At 45.3% G+C, this 16674-nt stretch overlaps 1 pseudogene; it reads right to left on the bottom strand.

The window, feature by feature from the left end:
• Positions 1-9226: 9226 nt before the first annotated feature.
• On the bottom strand, positions 9227-11309 carry LOC104667506 (annotated as a pseudogene).
• Positions 11310-16674: the final 5365 nt, after the last annotated feature.

The raw sequence follows: 16674 nt of genomic DNA, 5'->3' as shown, positions 1-16674 counted from the left end.
AAGTTCAGTGGGAACAACTCAGGTTTTCAGAAGGAAGTGTGATCTCTGGAGCCAGCGGGTTCAGAAGAACAAAGAGATTTATCAAGAATGAGACATACCAGACCAGTTGTGTTGCTTTCCATTGACAGGAAGCAAATCAGCTGCTCAGGGAAAGGTCAAACGTGGCACCTGGTCTCAGAGAGGTGTCCATCAAAGGCTGTCATACAGCCCTATGGACAAGAAGGAGACCTGGGCCAGGTGAGACTGATGCAAAACCATTTGTCCCAAGGAGTTGTAGATGGGACTTAGGGAAAGGAGGGGCTCCAGAGGCACCGTGACAGTGTCAGAGTGACTGCAGGCTCCTCAGGAGATGTTGAGGGAAAAGAAAGGGCTGGGACATGCCCTAAGACTTCTGTGCACAGGCACTGGTCCCCTCTGCTGATTCAGGGCTCCCCTAACACAGCCACGCTCATCACAAGTATGGTACCAGGCAGTGGCAAAACCTGTTACAACATCAGCAGGGCGGGGCGTGGAGGATCATGCCTGTAATCCCAGCACTTTGGGAGGCCAACACAGGAGGATCACTTGAGGCCAGGAGTTCAAAACCCCTTTTCTACAAAAAATACAAAAATCAGCCAGGCTTGGTGGCGCACGCCTGTAGTCCCAGCTACTTGGGAGGCTGAGGTGGGAGGATTGTTTGAGCCTGGGAGGTCGAGGCTGCAGTGAGCTATGATTGCACCACTGCACCAAAGGAAGACCCTGTCTCAAAAAGCAACAGACAAAAAACACATGAGCAGGTTCTGACTGCGGCCGCAGAGAGCTCCCTGCTTTCCCATTCAGCAAGCAGGCGCCCTGCAGAGAGCGCCTCTGCTTTCCCAGAGCCACCCCCAAGTGCTGCTGGAGGCCCAGATTCCTTCAAATGACCTGGGCAGCCCCGCTGGAATGCAGTGTGACAACAGAAACAGGTAGGCTGCCTGGGGAAAACCATGCAGGCGTCCCCAGGCTCTGATTTGGTAACTGCAGATATTCTTTGATAAATTGTGGAACCATTAGGCACAGGCATTAGGTCTGGGCAGTGTGTGTGTGCGCATGGGGAATCTGTTTATGAGAATATAAAATAAAACGTGCAAACACAGGAGAAGTAGAAGATACAGGTGGCAGGGTAGAGTGAGAACTGAAGTCAGGACTAGGGAGATGGAGAGGGAAATGAAGCCTGAAACAACTTTTGTGGCCAAAGCCAGCAAATCTTGTATGTGTAGGATCTCCATGAACTGTCCTGAAATTTCCAAGAGAAGGAGACATCTATCAAGTAGAAGACAAAAAGGGATGCTGACCGGGGAGGCCAGACACTGGTTGGTAGAGCCCATGACTGGAGAAGCAAGAGCAGCACAAGGTCCCTGAGGGGTGGTTAAGAGAAGCTGGTGGCCCGGCATGGTGGCTTATGCCTGTAATCCCAGCACTTTGGGAGGCCGAGGCAGATGGATCACTTGAGGTCAGGAGTTCGAGACCAGTCTGGCCAACATGGCGAAAACCCATCTCTACTAAAAATACAAAAATTAGCCAGGCGTGGTGGCGGGTACCTGTAATCCCAACTACTTGGGAGGCTGAGGCGGGAGAATTGCTTGAACCTGGGAGGCAGAGGTTGCAGTGAGCCGAGATTGTGCCATTGCACTCCAGCCTGGGTGACAACAGTGAGACTCTGTCTCAAACAAACAAACAAAAAAAGAGCAGCTGGAGGCTGGGCATGGTGGCTCATTCCTGTAATCCCAGCACTTTGGGAGGGCAAGGAGGGCAGGTCACTTGAGGTGAGGAGTTCGAGACCAGCCTGGCCAACATGGTGAAACCACATCTCTACTAAAAATACAAAACAATTAACCTGGCATGGTGGCACACACCTGTAATCCCAGCTAAACTCAGGAGGCCAAGGCAGGAGAACCACTTGAATCCAGGAGGCGGAGGTCGCAGTGAGCCGAGATTGTACCACTGCACTCCAGTCTGAGGCAACAGAGCAAGACTCCATCTCAAAAAAAAAAAGAAAGAAAGAAAAGAAAAGCAGCTGGAGGCTAGGTGTGGTGGTTCACACCCGTAATCCCAGCACTTTGGGAGGCCAGGACAGGAGAATTGCTTGAGCCCAGGAGTTTGAGACCAACTTGGGTGAAATCCCTTCTCTATAAAAACAAACAAAAATTAGCTGGGTGTGTGGCTGGGCGCAGTGTCTCACGCCTGTAATCCCAGCACTTCGGAGGCCGAGGTGGGCGGATCATGAGGTCAGGAGATTGAGACCATCCTGGCTAACACAGTCAAACCCTGTCTCTACTAAAAATACAAAAAAATGGCCGGGCGCGGTGGCTCAAGCCTGTAATCCCAGCACTTTGGGAGGCCGAGACGGGCGGATCACGAGGTCAGGAGATCGAGACCATCCTGGCTAACACAGTGAAACCCCGTCTCTACTAAAAAAATACAAAAAACTAGCCGGGCGTGGTGGCGGGCGCCTGTAGTCCCAGCTACTCGGGAGGCTGAGGCAGGAGAATGGCGTAAACCCGGGAGGCGGAGCTTGCAGTGAGCTGAGATCCGGCCACTGTACTCCAGCCTGGGCGACAGAGTGAGACTCCGTCTCAAAATAATAATAATAATAATAATAATAATAATAATAATAATAATAATAATACAAAAAAATTAGCCAGGTGTGGTGGGGGGCGCCTGTGGTTCCAGCTACTCGGGAGGCTGAGGCAGGAGAATGGCGTGAACCCGGGAGGCGGAGCTTGCAGTGAGCTGAGATCGCACCCCTGCACTCTAGCCTGGGCAACAGAGCGAGACTGCGTCTCAAACAAACAAACAAAAATTAGCTGGTGCCCCAAGTCTCAGCTACTTGGTGGGCTGAGGCAAGAGTATCCCCTGAGTCCATGAGGCCGAGGCTGCAGTAAGCTGAGATTGTGCCCCTGCACTCCAGCCTGGGTGACAAAGTGAGACCCTGTCTCAAAAAAAAAAAAAGGCAGCCGGCACCTTGCTACCTTCCCATCTCTCTTCTGTTATGGGGTGGGGGTTCAAAATCAAGACAAATAATTTAAATAGTTTTTTCCTCCAGATTTTCTTTCTTTTTCTTGACAATAAACTTATTTTTCATAAAATGTATCAAGTATAGAGGCAAAAATAGAGAAAAATATAATGACCAAGCTTTTAAATATTAGCATTCACAGCTTTAATCTCAGTACTTTAGGAGGCCAAGGCAGGAGGATCACTTGAGGCCAGGAGTTCAAGACCAGCCTGTGCAACATAGTGAGACCCCCCATCTCTACAAAAAACAAAAAATTAGGTGTGGTGGCACATACATGTGGTCTCAGCTAATCAGGAGGCTGAGGTGGGAGAATTGCTTTAGTCCAGAAGGTTGAGGCTTCAGCGAGCTGTAATCACACTACCACACTCCAGCCTGAACAACAGAGCCAGATCCGTCTCAAAAAATAAAAAAGTTAGCATTATTCCATTTTGCATCAGATATTATTTATTTTTTATTATTTTTCAAGACGGAGTCTCACTCTCTTGCCCAGGGTGGAGTACAGTGGCGCAATCTCAGCTCACTGCAACCTCTACCTCCCAGGTTCAAGTGATGCTCTTGTCTCAGCCTCCCGAGTAGCTAGGATTACAGGTGCATGTCACCAGGCCTGGCTAATTTGTATATTTTTAATAGACACAGGGCTTCACCATGTTGGCCAGGGTGGTCTTGAACTCCTGACCTCAAGTAATCTGCCTACCTTGGCCTCCCAAATGCTGGGATTATAGGTGTGAGTCACCAGGCCCAGCCAAATCTTGTGTTTTAGATAGTCAATATCACAGATACAGTGGAGGGACCTACTCTCTGTTTCTTTTTTTTTTTTTTTTTTTTTTTGAGACAGAGTCTCACTCTGTCGCCCAGGCTGGAGTGCAGTGGCACAATCTCAGCTCACTGGAAGCTCCGCCTCCTGGGTTTACGCCATTCTCCTGCCTCAGCCTCCCAAGTAGCTGGGACTACAGGCACCCGCGACCTCGCCCAGCTAGTTTTTTGTATTTTTTAGTAGAGACGGGGTTTCATCATGTTAGCCAGGATGGTCTCGATCTCCTGACCTCGTGATCCGCCCGTCTCGGCCTCCCAAAGTGCTGGGATTCCAGGCTTGAGCCACCGCGCCCGGCCTACTCTCTGTTTCTAAGAGGCTACCTCAGTTCTGTCAGCTTCTGGTCATTCTTGCGCCTTCTGGCCATGGAGTACAAATCCTTTTGAGAATCACAGTACATAGGTCTTTTTTCTTCTATACTTAAAGAGTTCATTTTGCCTGGTATGTACATAGGTCTTGATGTAGGAAGGCAGGTACTGAAGGGAACGCTCTTGCTCAAGAAGGGAGGCAGAGGGCGGAAGGTGGGTGTCTGAGGGAAGATCTGTTGCTAACTGAGGTCTAAAGAAACAAAGACGCCTTCAAGCTGTCCCTATGTAATTAAGAGCACCCGCCCAAGCACTGGCCCAGTTTTTCTTGTTTATGACTTTAATCTTGCTGGTTGTCCTTTCATTCACATGATTACTGAATTGTCCACCCTTTTTATGGTATGCCCTTTTAACCACCAGGGTTCATGAACCATTATTGTAATTTTCCACTTATGTGACTTGATCTGCAGATGGGTGTTACCATACTTACTCAAATATTTCCTGCTTATTCCTACAAAATTAGGACAAAGATCTCAAAGATTTTCTGAGGAATAAGTGAGATAATGTCTGTGTATTTAGCACAGAAATTGGCAATATACAGAGCCTAGTAAATGCTTTTCCCCTCTTTTCTAATTTCTCATAAAACGTCTGTTTAAAACTCCATTAGAATTACCAGAGTTGCCAACAAGTACTGCAGATAGAGTTTCTGGAAACTACTTTTGGTCCATTTGTGAAAATTGTGGCATTTACTTTCTTCTGATTAGCCTAGCAATTGGAAAACCTGGAGGAATTAACAGTGTTAAAGTGTAATATTTTAAGATGTAAAAACAAGGGCCAGTCGCAGTGGCTCACACCTTTAATCCCACCACTTTGGGAGGCTGAGTTGGGCTGATCTCTTAAGACCAGGAGTTTGAGACCAGCCTGGGCAACATAGTGAAATCTCATCTCTACAAAAACATACAAAAAAATTAGCCAGGTGTGGTGGCATGAGCCTATGGTCCCAGCTACCAGGGAGGCTGAGGTAGGAGGATTGCTTAAGCCTGGGAATTGCTTGAGGCTGCAGTGAGCCAAGATCATGCCACTGCATTCCAGCCTGGGTGACAGAGTGAGACCCTGTCTCAAAAAAAAAAAAAAAAAAAAAGATTCAAAAACATGGTTTTGTGCAAATATAGAATGAACACAGGTCAAAGATTTTATTCAATTCAATTAATGAGGGCACTGGTAAGATGTTAAGATTATTTCAAAGGGAATTTGAGGAACAGAGAGGCAAAGAGAAAAGACAAAACGGTTTTGCAAATAGATGCAAAACTGATTAATATCCTACAGTGCAATAAAATGTAATGTTTGGTGTTCTCTCTTCTGCAGAGGAGAAATCAATTGTATCTTTATCAGGCAAAATTTATTTGCATTGCTATGGATAAGAATTTGCCTTACCATCAGTTTTTTTTACAATTTTACTTCAATTCCTACGAAATTATAAAATAACCTAGTCAATAAGAAATCAGTTAAATTGTACAACCCTATAAAATCCAAAAATTCCAGAAATTCCAATAGGTAGTAATAACAATTCCATTGAAAGGAAACCTAGTAATCTCCTTTGCCCATTTCCATATCTTGGATAATTTTCTCTGGCAATTCTTATGCATTAAGGATGTGGTCTAGGAGGAAGCCTTGGAATTTTCTCACTCTGGATTGTGGAACCACAAAGTCAGCCTGGAGCTGCCTATATCTGGACACCTAAGCTCCTGTCAGAGCCAGTTTATTATTTCCAGTCACTCATTACTGGGATTCTCCTCTCCCTGGGGCGTTATGAAGGTAAAGAGAGGGTTCTTGGGCAGTCACTTTCAGCATTAACCGTTTTATTCCCACATTTGGCAATAGGGCTTGCCGTCCATTATTTATGGCCTCTGTCTTAGTCTGTTTTGTGTTGCTATAACATGATACCTCAGACTGGGAAATTTATGAAGAAAATCAGTTTATTTCTCACAGTTCTGGAGTCTGAGAAGTTCAATATCAAAGTGTCAGCATCTGACAAGGGCCTTCTTGCTGAGTCATCCCATGGCAGAAGCCAAAAGAGCAAGAGAGAGAGAGACAAGTGAGCAAAAGGAAGGCACACTCACTTTTAAAACAGCCCACTCTCGAGATAACTAACCCACTCCCTCAAAAATGACATTAATCCTCTCAAGAGAGCAGAGCACTTATGACCTAATCACCTTATTAGGCCCCACCTCCTAACACTGTTGCATTGGGGATTAAGTTTCCAACACACGAGTTTTGGGGGACATATTCAAACCATAGCAGCTTCCTTCCAAAACCTGTCTCAACTGCCCAAAGCCTTTTCCAGACTCTTCTTCTACTTGCAAACCTTCCATTCAAACCAAAGAAACAGTTAATATAATCTTAAATTTGCAAAAACCATGTGGTTTGTTAAACAATTAATCATGCACAATGTTGAAGCATCTCTTGTATCACATTTTTAAACTTGTCTATCATTTTTTTGAGTGTTCTTATGTCTTGTGTTTTCAATGAAGTTGCACTTCTAGAATAGATACCAGAAATTTTTCTCCTCTACCACCACCCCATATTAGGTATTAGTTTTTTGGGTTTTTTTTTTTTTCTTTTTTTTTTCTTAGACGGATTCTCACTCTGTCACCAGGCTGGAGTGCAGTGGCGCGATCTTGGCTCACTGCAACCTCTGCCTCCCAGGTTCAAGTGATTCTCCTGCCTTGGCCTCCTGAGTAGCTGGGACTACAGGTGCCCACCACCATGCCCGGCTAATTTTTGTATTTTTAGTAGAGACAGGGTATCACCATAGTGGGCAGGCTGGTCTCGAACTTCTGACCTTGTGATTCGCCCACCTCGGCCTCCCAAAGTGCTGGGATTACAGGCGTGAGCACCATGCCCGGCCCTGATTTTTTTGTTTTTTTAAATATACAGATGGGGTCTCATTATGTTGGCAAGAGTGGTCTTGAACTCCTGGCTTCAAGCAATGCTCCTGCCTTGGCCTCTCAAAGTGCTGAGATTACAGGCTTAAGCGACCATGCCTGGCATAGGTGTTAGCTATTTTGTATTAAAGGGCTAGAAAAAAGGGCTCAGAAAAAAATCTTTGACTTCTCAATACCTTCACAATAGTGTGCCAACTCTTACCAGAGAGTCCAAGATCCCCCTCAATATTTTCCACCTTCTTGTGCCAGGCCAAATGCTTACCCCCACATATTTCTTTTTGCATCTCTGTATCTACGCTCCCAACTTGGAATGCTCTTTTGCTTTACTTTCAGGGCTTAATTCAAACGCTGCCTCTTCCATGAAGTCTTCCTTGATCCCTCTAATTAGAAGTTACCACGTGACTTTCCTTGTCCTGTAAAGATCTCCGGTGAGAAGACACAGGACACAGGCGTGGAGCCAGACTGCCTGAATTCACTTATTAGTTTTGTGATCTTTGGCGAGTTATTGTAGGAGACCAGCATATGCCAGCACGAAATATGCCTCCTTAGCATAAGGATTATTTTGAACTGATGATTTTGAGAAGTTACAGATACAGGAGAAGCTCTGAAAACAATAGAAATTACCCTTTTGTAAGGGAAATTTAATCTATAAAGGAAGTCTTCATTTGTTTTTGTTTTTGTTTTTTTTTTTTTTTTTTTTTTGAGACAGAGTCTTGCTCTGTCGCCAGGCTGGAGTGCAGTGGCATGATCTCAGCTCACTGCAATCTCCGCCTCCCAGGTTCAAGCAATTCTGCTGCCTCAGCCTCCTGAGTAGCTGGGACTATAGGTGCATGACACCATACCCAGCTAATTTTTGTGTTTTTTGCAGAAACAGAATTTCACCATGTTGACCAGGCTGGTCTCAAACTAGTGACCTCAGGTGATCCATCCGCCTCGGCCTCCCAAATTGCTGGGATTACAGACATGAACCACCACGCCTGGCCGGAAGTCTCCATTTGTAAGAGTGTCTTCCTTTCTGTACCAGGAAAAGCAGGATGATTCTAAATCATTAGGAACTCATCAGTATAGATGGCTCTGGCTTAAATCTGTGCAGCAAACCTCACTCTTGTTTACTCTGCTTTTCCTGGCAGCTCCCTCATTATCAGCCTTCCCCACACCTTTCTCTGTCCGGCAAATGATGGTATTGAAACCTGAATTCAAAGCCACCTCTTTGAGGTTTACTCCTCTCTCTGTTTATCTCCTATGGATACATAAGAGGTATACATGTTGTTAAAATTCTGGAGTTTTGTTTTGTTTCGATACAGGATCTTGCTCTGCTGCCCAGGCTGGAGTGTGGTGACATAATCTCAGCTCACTGCAGCCTCAACCTCCTGGGCTCAGGTGATCTTATTACCTCAGCCTCCCAAATAGCTAAGACTACAGGCACCTGCCACTGCCCAGTTAATTTTATTTTGTATTCTTCATAGAGACAGTGTCTCAGCCATGTTGCCAACACTGGTCTCAAACTTCTGAGCTCAAGCAATCCTCCTGCCTAGGACTCCCAAAGTACTGAGATTACAAGCATGAGCCACTATGCCCGGCCTGTTTTTCTCTTGTTATCTGTCGTGTGTTACAGAGGTTCATACTGTCTAAGAACTATGAAGGGCAGAAGAAAAAGTTATTTTTCCTCCCCTTCAATATTAAACCACTCTGTGCCTGAGTTTTCTTTTTTTTGAGACTCCGTCTCAAAAAAAAAAAAAAAAAGAAGAAGAAGATGCCTAGAACATAGTGAGTGCCCAATAAGAGTTAGTTATTATTGTGGCCGGGCGCGGTGGCTCACGTCTGTAATCTCAGCACTTTGGGAGTCCAAGTCAGTTGGATTACCTAAGGTCGGGAGTTCAAGACCAGCCTGACCAACATGGAGAAACCCCGTCTCTACTAAAAATACAAAAGATTAGCCAGGAGTGGTGGCACATGCTTGTAATCCCAGCTACTCGGGAAGCTGAGGCAGGAGAATCGCTTGAACCCTGGAGGCAGAGGTTGCGGTGAGCTGAGATCGCGCCATTGCAACTCCAGCAATGATGCAGTTTCAGGGTGCTCCAGACACCCATGGCCACTTCATGTAAACCACTGACAATTTCTAAAGCACTTTGAGAAACTACAATACGATCGTGATCAAATTTTATAATTAAACCTAATGAGGGCAACAGACACTTCTCAAATAAGAGATGTGTCGAGTACGGCGCTCCCCTGCTCTAAGTATTCACAAGGAGACAGATAAACAGTTTCTTTGTTCATCCTCATCCTCCTCCTTCTCTTCTTCCTCCTCGTCTTCTTCATCTTCCTCTTCCACCTTTTTCCGGGCAACTTTAGCAGAACCCTTTGTGCCATCAAACTTTCCTTTCAACTTACAGTCAGCAACATCCTTCTCATACTTCTCCTTCAGCTTTGCCACCTTAGTGATGCAAGGCTGCTTTTCACTGTCATTTAAGTTCTTCCACATCTCACCCAGCTTTTTTGCCACGTCTCCAATAGAGATGCCAGGGTTTGTGGATTTGATCCTGGGGTGGAATTCTGAACAGAACAGGAAGAATCCAGACGGTGGCCTTTTGGGGGCATTAGAGTCCTTCTTCCTCTTGCCTCCCTTAGCTGGTCCATGATCCTTCATTTCCCAATCATAGAGCACTTTATCCGCCTTGGCCATTTCATCAAATTTAAATTTCTCTTTCCTGGACATTGTCTTCCACCTCCCAGAGTACTTCTTGGAAAATTCTGCAAAATTGACAGGGACCTCTGGGTTTTTCTTCTTATGTTCTTCTTTGCATTGGAACAGGAATTAAAATAAATTAAAGAGGCCAGGTGTGGTGGCTCATGCCTGTAATCCCAGCACTTTGGGAGGCCGAGGTGGGCGGATCACCTGAGATCCGGGGTTCGAGACCAGAACAACATGGAGAAACCCTGTCTCTACTAAAAATACAAAAAATTAGCCGGGCATGGTGGCATGTGCCTGTAATCCCAACTACTCCAGAGGCTGAGGCAAGAGAATGGCTTGAACCTGGGAGGCGGAGGTTGCTGTGAGCTGAGATCATGCCATTGCACTCCAGCCTGGGGAACAAGAGGGAAACTCTGTCTCAAAAAAAAGGAAAGAAATTCAAGAAGATGTAAGCAAAAACTCAGTTGTATGTAAGAAAACCCAATTCTCCCTGAGAAAGAAAAAAAGCTGAAGTCCTCTAAAAATTAACTGCCTGTTTTTCTGTGGCTAGTAAGCCTTATCTCTCCCTTTTCTAGGAATTGTGAAGACTCTGTTTCTCTAGCTGTGCAGGTGCAAGGTCACTAGGCAGATAATCGCAAGTCATAAAACATGTTGTTCCTTGAAAAGTAAGAAATGACGTAATGCATGTCTTAATTAAATAACTGTCTTTATTTCTTGCTTCTGTAATATGCTTCCCCCTGCACAGATCTCCCACCCCACAAAATGCTTAAAAAGTAGCTTGACTCTTTGTTCGGGCTTAGTCCTGTGGATGTTAATCCGACTGGGCTAGTGCACCTAAATAATAAATAATTCCTCCTCCACCCCTCGGTCTCTCTGATTCCTTCATTATCCCGCTGCAGCATGTCTGCACAGAGAAAGCATAAGCAGACATCTTGCCCTTTGGTTTCTTGGGGTCACCTTTAGCCATCCTGACTGTATTGTTCACTAGTCTGGGTAGCGCAGGGCATAAGGCGCGGCTCAGCGCTCCCTAGCCTCATGCTAGCTGCCTCCACGAGAGCCGCCTCCATGCCTGGCTAATTTTTTTTTTTTTTTTTTTTTTTTTTTGAGACGGAGTCTCACTGTGTCACCCAGGCTGGAATGCAGTTACATGATCTCGGCTCACTGCAACCTCCGCCTCCCAGGTTCAAGCGATTCTCCTCCTCAGCCTGCTGAGTAGCTAGGATTACAGGTGCCTGCCACCATGCCCGGCTAATTTTTGTATTTTTAGTAGAGATGGGGTTTCACCATGTTGATCAGGCTGGTCTTGAACTCCTGACCTCGTGATCCACCTGCCTCAGCCTCCCAAAGTGCTGGGATTACAGGCGTGAGCCACTGTGCCTGGTCTGGCTAATTTTTATATTTTCAGTAGAGACGAGGTTTCACCATGTTGGCCAGGCTGATCTCAAACTCCTGACCTCAAATGATCTGCCCACCTCGGCCTCCCAAAGAGCTGGGATTATAGGCATAAGTCACTGTACCTCATCACGTTTTACTTTTTCTTTTGTTGTAGAGACAAGGTTTCATTAGGTTTTCCAGGCTGGTCTTGAACCCCTGAACTTAAGTGATCCTGCTGCCTCAGCCTCCCAAAGTGCTGGGTGCTGGGATTACAGACAGGAGCTACTGTGCCCAGCCCTGTTATATTTATAATTAGTTAATCAGTTTACATATATTTATACTCTTATACTAAGTTTATCAGTCTCATATATATTTTATTAACTTTTTTTTTTTTTTGAGACGGAGTTTTGCCTTTTTTGCCCAGGCTGGAGTGCAATGGCACGTTCTTGGCTCACGACAACCTCTGCCTCCCAGGTTCAGGCAATTCTCCTGCCTCAGCCTCCCGAGTAGCTGGGATTACAGGCATGCGCCACCACACCCAGCTAATTTTGTATTTTTAGTAGAGATGCAGTTTCTCCATGTTGTTCAGGCTGGTCTCGAACTCCTGACCTCAGGTAATCCACCTGCCTCAGCCTCCCAAAGTGTTGGGATTACAGGCGTGAGCCACTATGCCCGGCCTTATTTTATTCACTTTTTACATTTCTGTCTCCTTCACTGAAGTAAGCCCTTTAAGGGATGTTTGGGGAACATTTGCTGAATGAATGAACAAATTTAAGAATGAGTGAATGGGTAATCGGAGCCCTGGTTCTCAGTAAACAAATCTTAATAAAAAATCAGACTAGCCGGGTGTGGTGGCTCATGCCTGTAATCCCAGCACTTTGGGAGGCTGAGGCGGGCAGATCATGAAGGTGAGGAGTTTGAGACCAGCCTGGCCAACATAGTGAAACCCTGTCTCTACTAAAAATACAAAAAAATTTAGCCGGGCATGGTGGCATGCACCTGTAATCCCAGCTACTCAGGAAGCTGAGGCAGAAGAATCACTTGAACCGGGGAGGCAGAGGTTGTGGTGAACCAAGATCACTCCACTCCAGCCCGGGCAACAGAGCAAGGCTCCATCTCAAAAAAAAAAAAAAAATTCAGGCTGGGCTTGGTGGTTCATACCTGTTATCCCAGCTCTTTGGGAGGCCAAAGCGGGTGGATCACCTGAGGTCAGGAGTTTGAGACCAGCCTGACCAACATGGAGAAACCCCATCTCTACTAAAAATACAAAATTAGCTGGGTGTGGTGGCGCATGCCTGTGATCGCAGCTACTAGGGAGGCTGAGGCAGGAGAATCGCTTGAACCTGGGAGGCAGAGGTTGCTGTGAGCCGAGATCACACCATTGCACTCCAGCCTGGGCAACAAGAGCGAAACTCCGCTCAGACTTTTTGCTCATAATATGTGGAATTTTTTGTGTGTGCGCCAAAATATCATGTTGAAGGATTTTTTGACAAACCACCAAACCTATGAAATGAGCTTTTGTTTTGCAGTATCAGGTATTTGTTTTTTTTTTTTTTTTTTTTTTTTTTTTTTTTTTTTTTTTTTTTTTTTTTTTTTTTTTTTTTTGAGACGGAGTCTTGCTCTGTCACCCAGGCTGGAGTGCTGTGGCCGGATCTCAGCTCACTGCAAGCTCCGCCTCCCGGGTTCACGCCATTCTCCTGTCTCAGCCTCCCGGGTAGCTGGGACTACAGGCGCCGCCACGTCGCCCGGCTAGTTTTTTGTAGTTTTTAGTAGAGACGGGGTTTCACCGTGTTAGCCAGGATGGTCTCGATCTCCTGACCTCGTGATCCGCCCGTCTCGGCCTCCCAAAGTGCTGGGATTACAGGCTTGAGCCACCGCGCCCGGCCCAGGTATTTGTTTGAAGTGTAATGTTTGGACAGGCCTGAAATCTACAGCACCAGGATTTTTCCTACACAAACCATCTTTGGTATATTTGTTTTCTGGGTGTTAAATCAGAATAGTAACTTGATAGTCCGTTTATTATGCCTCCTAAAATTCACACAGATGGTTTTTGTACCTGCCCCCCCCCGCCAACCTGCCAACGAAAGCCCTAAGCTGAACAGTAGGTACATTATCACTAGCAAGTTATGTGACCTTGAGCAAATCACTTCTACAATCTCAGGTTCAATTTCCTCATTTTAAACAGAAGGTGAGTTCACTTCCTGTTCTGTGTGGCTGCTCAGTGCCATTCCCACTTCCTCCTGTGTTCTCCCTGGTATCACAGGAGCTGGCATCTGGGACATGACGGTTCCTGTACCTGCTCATCTTCAGGGCTCCAGTGCAGGTTCTGCCAATAAATGGTGTATCTGCAAGATTGAGAGAGTGAGAGGAGTAGAGAGGATTATTGCTTCTGGCAGTGGCAGGCAGGTGAGCGGACTTCAGGCTTCGGAAAGGTTTACAGCCACGTGTTCCTGGTGTCTTCTTGCAAGGTGCTCACCTCAGTGCTGCAGGGAGCTGAGTTCATTGGTAGTTCCTACACAGCTTGATTTTCTTAACACTAGCAGCAGTCTTCTGCCCTTCCAACAGTTTGTTTGTTTGTTTGCTTATGTAAAAGTTAGGCCTGGTGCGGTGGCTCATGCCTGTAATCCCAGCACTTTGGGAGGCCGAGGTGAGAGGATCACCTGAGGTCAGGAGTTCGAGACCAGCCTGGCCAACATGGTGAAACCCCGTCTCTACAAAAGTACAAAAAAATTAGCCAGGCATGATGGTGGGTGCCTGTAATCCCAGCTAATCTGGAGGCTGAGGCAGAAGAATCACTCCAGCCTGGGCGAGACAGCGAGACTCCATCTCAAGAAAAAAAAAAAGGGCCAGGTGCAGTGGCTCATGCCTGTAATCTCAGCACTTTGGGAGGCTGAGGTGGGCAGATCACTTGAGGCCAGGAGTTTGAGACCAGCTACCCTGTCTCTACTAAATACAAAAATTAGCCAGGCATGGTGGTGCATGCCTGTAATCCCAGCTACTCAGGAGGCTGAGGCAGGCGACTCAATTAAACCCGGGAGACGGAGGTTGAGTGAGCGGAGATCGCGCCACTGCACTCCAGCCTGGTGACAGCAAGACTCCATCTTAAAAAAAAAAAAAAGTTGGTTTTAGTTTTTATTTTAAAAATAACTACAGATTCCTCATTTACACAGAAAGACTATCAACTTTTTTTAAAATAACAGCTTTATTGAAATATAATATTGAAAAGCCACTTAAAGTTTACAATTCAATGGGTTTTAAAAAATATATTCAAGGTGTGCAGTCATCACATTGAATTTTAGAACATTTTTATCACCCTTAAAAGAAACTGCAAACCCATAAGCAGCAGTCTCTCCCCATTCCACCCCAACTCTGCCTATCCTTCGCTCTCCCTACCTAACCCTAGGCAACCACAATCCACTTTCTGTCACTATGGATTTGTCTGTTCCCAACGCTTCACATAAATGGAAACATGATATGTGGCCTTTTGTGTGAGGGTTCTTTCACTTAGCATTAGGTGTTTAAGATTCCTCCACATTGTAGCTCATTAGAAGTACTTTGTTTCTCTGTATTACCCAATAAAGTCTCACTGTATCACATTTTTATGTATCTACTCACCATTGGAGGGATATCTGGAGGGTGTCCACATTTGGGCTATTAGAATAATGCTGCTGTGAATATTTGTTGCTTTGTTTTGTTTGTTTTTGTTTTGAGATGGAGTCTCGCTCTGTGGCCCAGGCTGGAGTGCAGTGCCATGATCTCGGCTCACTGCAACCTCTGTCTCCTGGGTTTAAGTGGTTTTCATGCCTCAACCTCCCAAGTAGCTGGGACTGCAGGCGCCCCTCACCAAGCTCAGCTAATTTTTGTATTTTTAGTAGAGATGGGGTTTCACCATGTTGCCCAGGCTGGTCTCAAACTCCTGACCTCAGGTGATCCACCCGACTTGGCCTCCCGAAGTGCTGGGATTAAAGGTGTGAGCCACCGCACCCAGCAAATGCTGCTATGAATATTCACATACAAGTTTTTGTATAGATGTATGTTTTTATTTCTCTTGGATATTCACCTAGAAGTGGAATTGCTGTGTCATATGGTAGCTCTGTTTAACCTTTTGAGGTGCCTCCGGGCTGTTTTCTAAAGTCGCTGCACCATTTTACAGTTCTACTAGCAGTGTATGAAGATTCTATTTCTCTGTGTTCTTGCCAATACTTGTTACTGTCTGTCTTCTAAATTATCCTAGTGGGTGTGAAGTGGTATCTCTCTGAAGTTTTGATTTGCATTTTCCTGATGGTTAACCATGTCAAGCACTTTTCATGTGCTTATTGGTCATTTGTGTGTGTGTGTGTATATCTATCTATCTATCTATCTATCTATCTATCTATCTATCTATCTATCTATCTATATTTGTTGTTGTTGTTGTTGTTAAGACAGGATCTGTTCCCCAGGCTGGAGTGCAGTGTGTGTATATCTATCTATCTATCTATCTATCTATCTATCTATCTATCTATCTATCTATCTATATTTGTTGTTGTTGTTGTTGTTAAGACAGGATCTGTTCCCCAGGCTGGAGTGCAGTGTGTGTATATCTATCTATCTATCTATCTATCTATCTATCTATCTATCTATCTATCTATCTATATTTGTTGTTGTTGTTGTTGTTAAGACAGGATCTGTTCCCCAGGCTGGAGTGCAGTGTGTGTATATCTATCTATCTATCTATCTATCTATCTATCTATCTATCTATCTATCTATATTTGTTGTTGTTGTTGTTGTTAAGACAGGGTCTGTTCCCCAGGCTGGAGTGCAGTGTGTGTATATCTATCTATCTATCTATCTATCTATCTATCTATCTATCTATCTATCTATATTTGTTGTTGTTGTTGTTGTTGTTAAGACAGGATCTGTTCCCCAGGCTGGAGTGCAGTGGCATGATCTTGGCTCACTGCAGACTCGACCCCCTGGGCTCAAGCAATCCTCCCACCTCAGCCTCCCAAGTAGCTGGGACTACAGATACATGCCACCACACACAGTTAATTTTGTTCATTTTTTGTAGAGATGAGATCTCACTATGTTGCCCAGAGCTGGTCTCAAACTCCTGGGTTCAAGCACTCCTCCCACCTTGGCCTCCCAAAGTGCTGGGATTACAGGCATGAGCCACTGCGCCTGGGCAGCCATTTGTGGATCTTATTTGGAGAGTTATCCATTCAAATCCTCTGCATTTAGCTGGGCTAACTTTTTTTTATTGAGTTGTAGATTTTTTTTAAATCACATATATGACTTGCAAACATGTTTTTCCATTTTGTGGGTTGTCTTTTCACTTTCTTGATGGTTTCCTTTGAAAAATAAAAGTTTTAACTTTTAGGTGGGCATGGTGGCTTATGCCTGCAATCCTAGCACTTTGGGAGTCTGAGGCAGGCGGATTGCCTGAGCTCAGGAGTTCAAGACCACTCTGGGCAACATGGTGAAACATCAACTCTACTAAAATACAAAAAATTAGCTGGGCGTGGTGATGTGCGCCT

Source organism: Rhinopithecus roxellana, chromosome 16 (assembly GCF_007565055.1).
Source record: "Rhinopithecus roxellana isolate Shanxi Qingling chromosome 16, ASM756505v1, whole genome shotgun sequence".
Lineage (NCBI taxonomy): Eukaryota > Metazoa > Chordata > Mammalia > Primates > Cercopithecidae > Rhinopithecus > Rhinopithecus roxellana.
The sequence above is the reverse complement of the archived record's forward strand: the minus strand, read 5'-3'. Positions and strand labels throughout refer to the sequence as shown.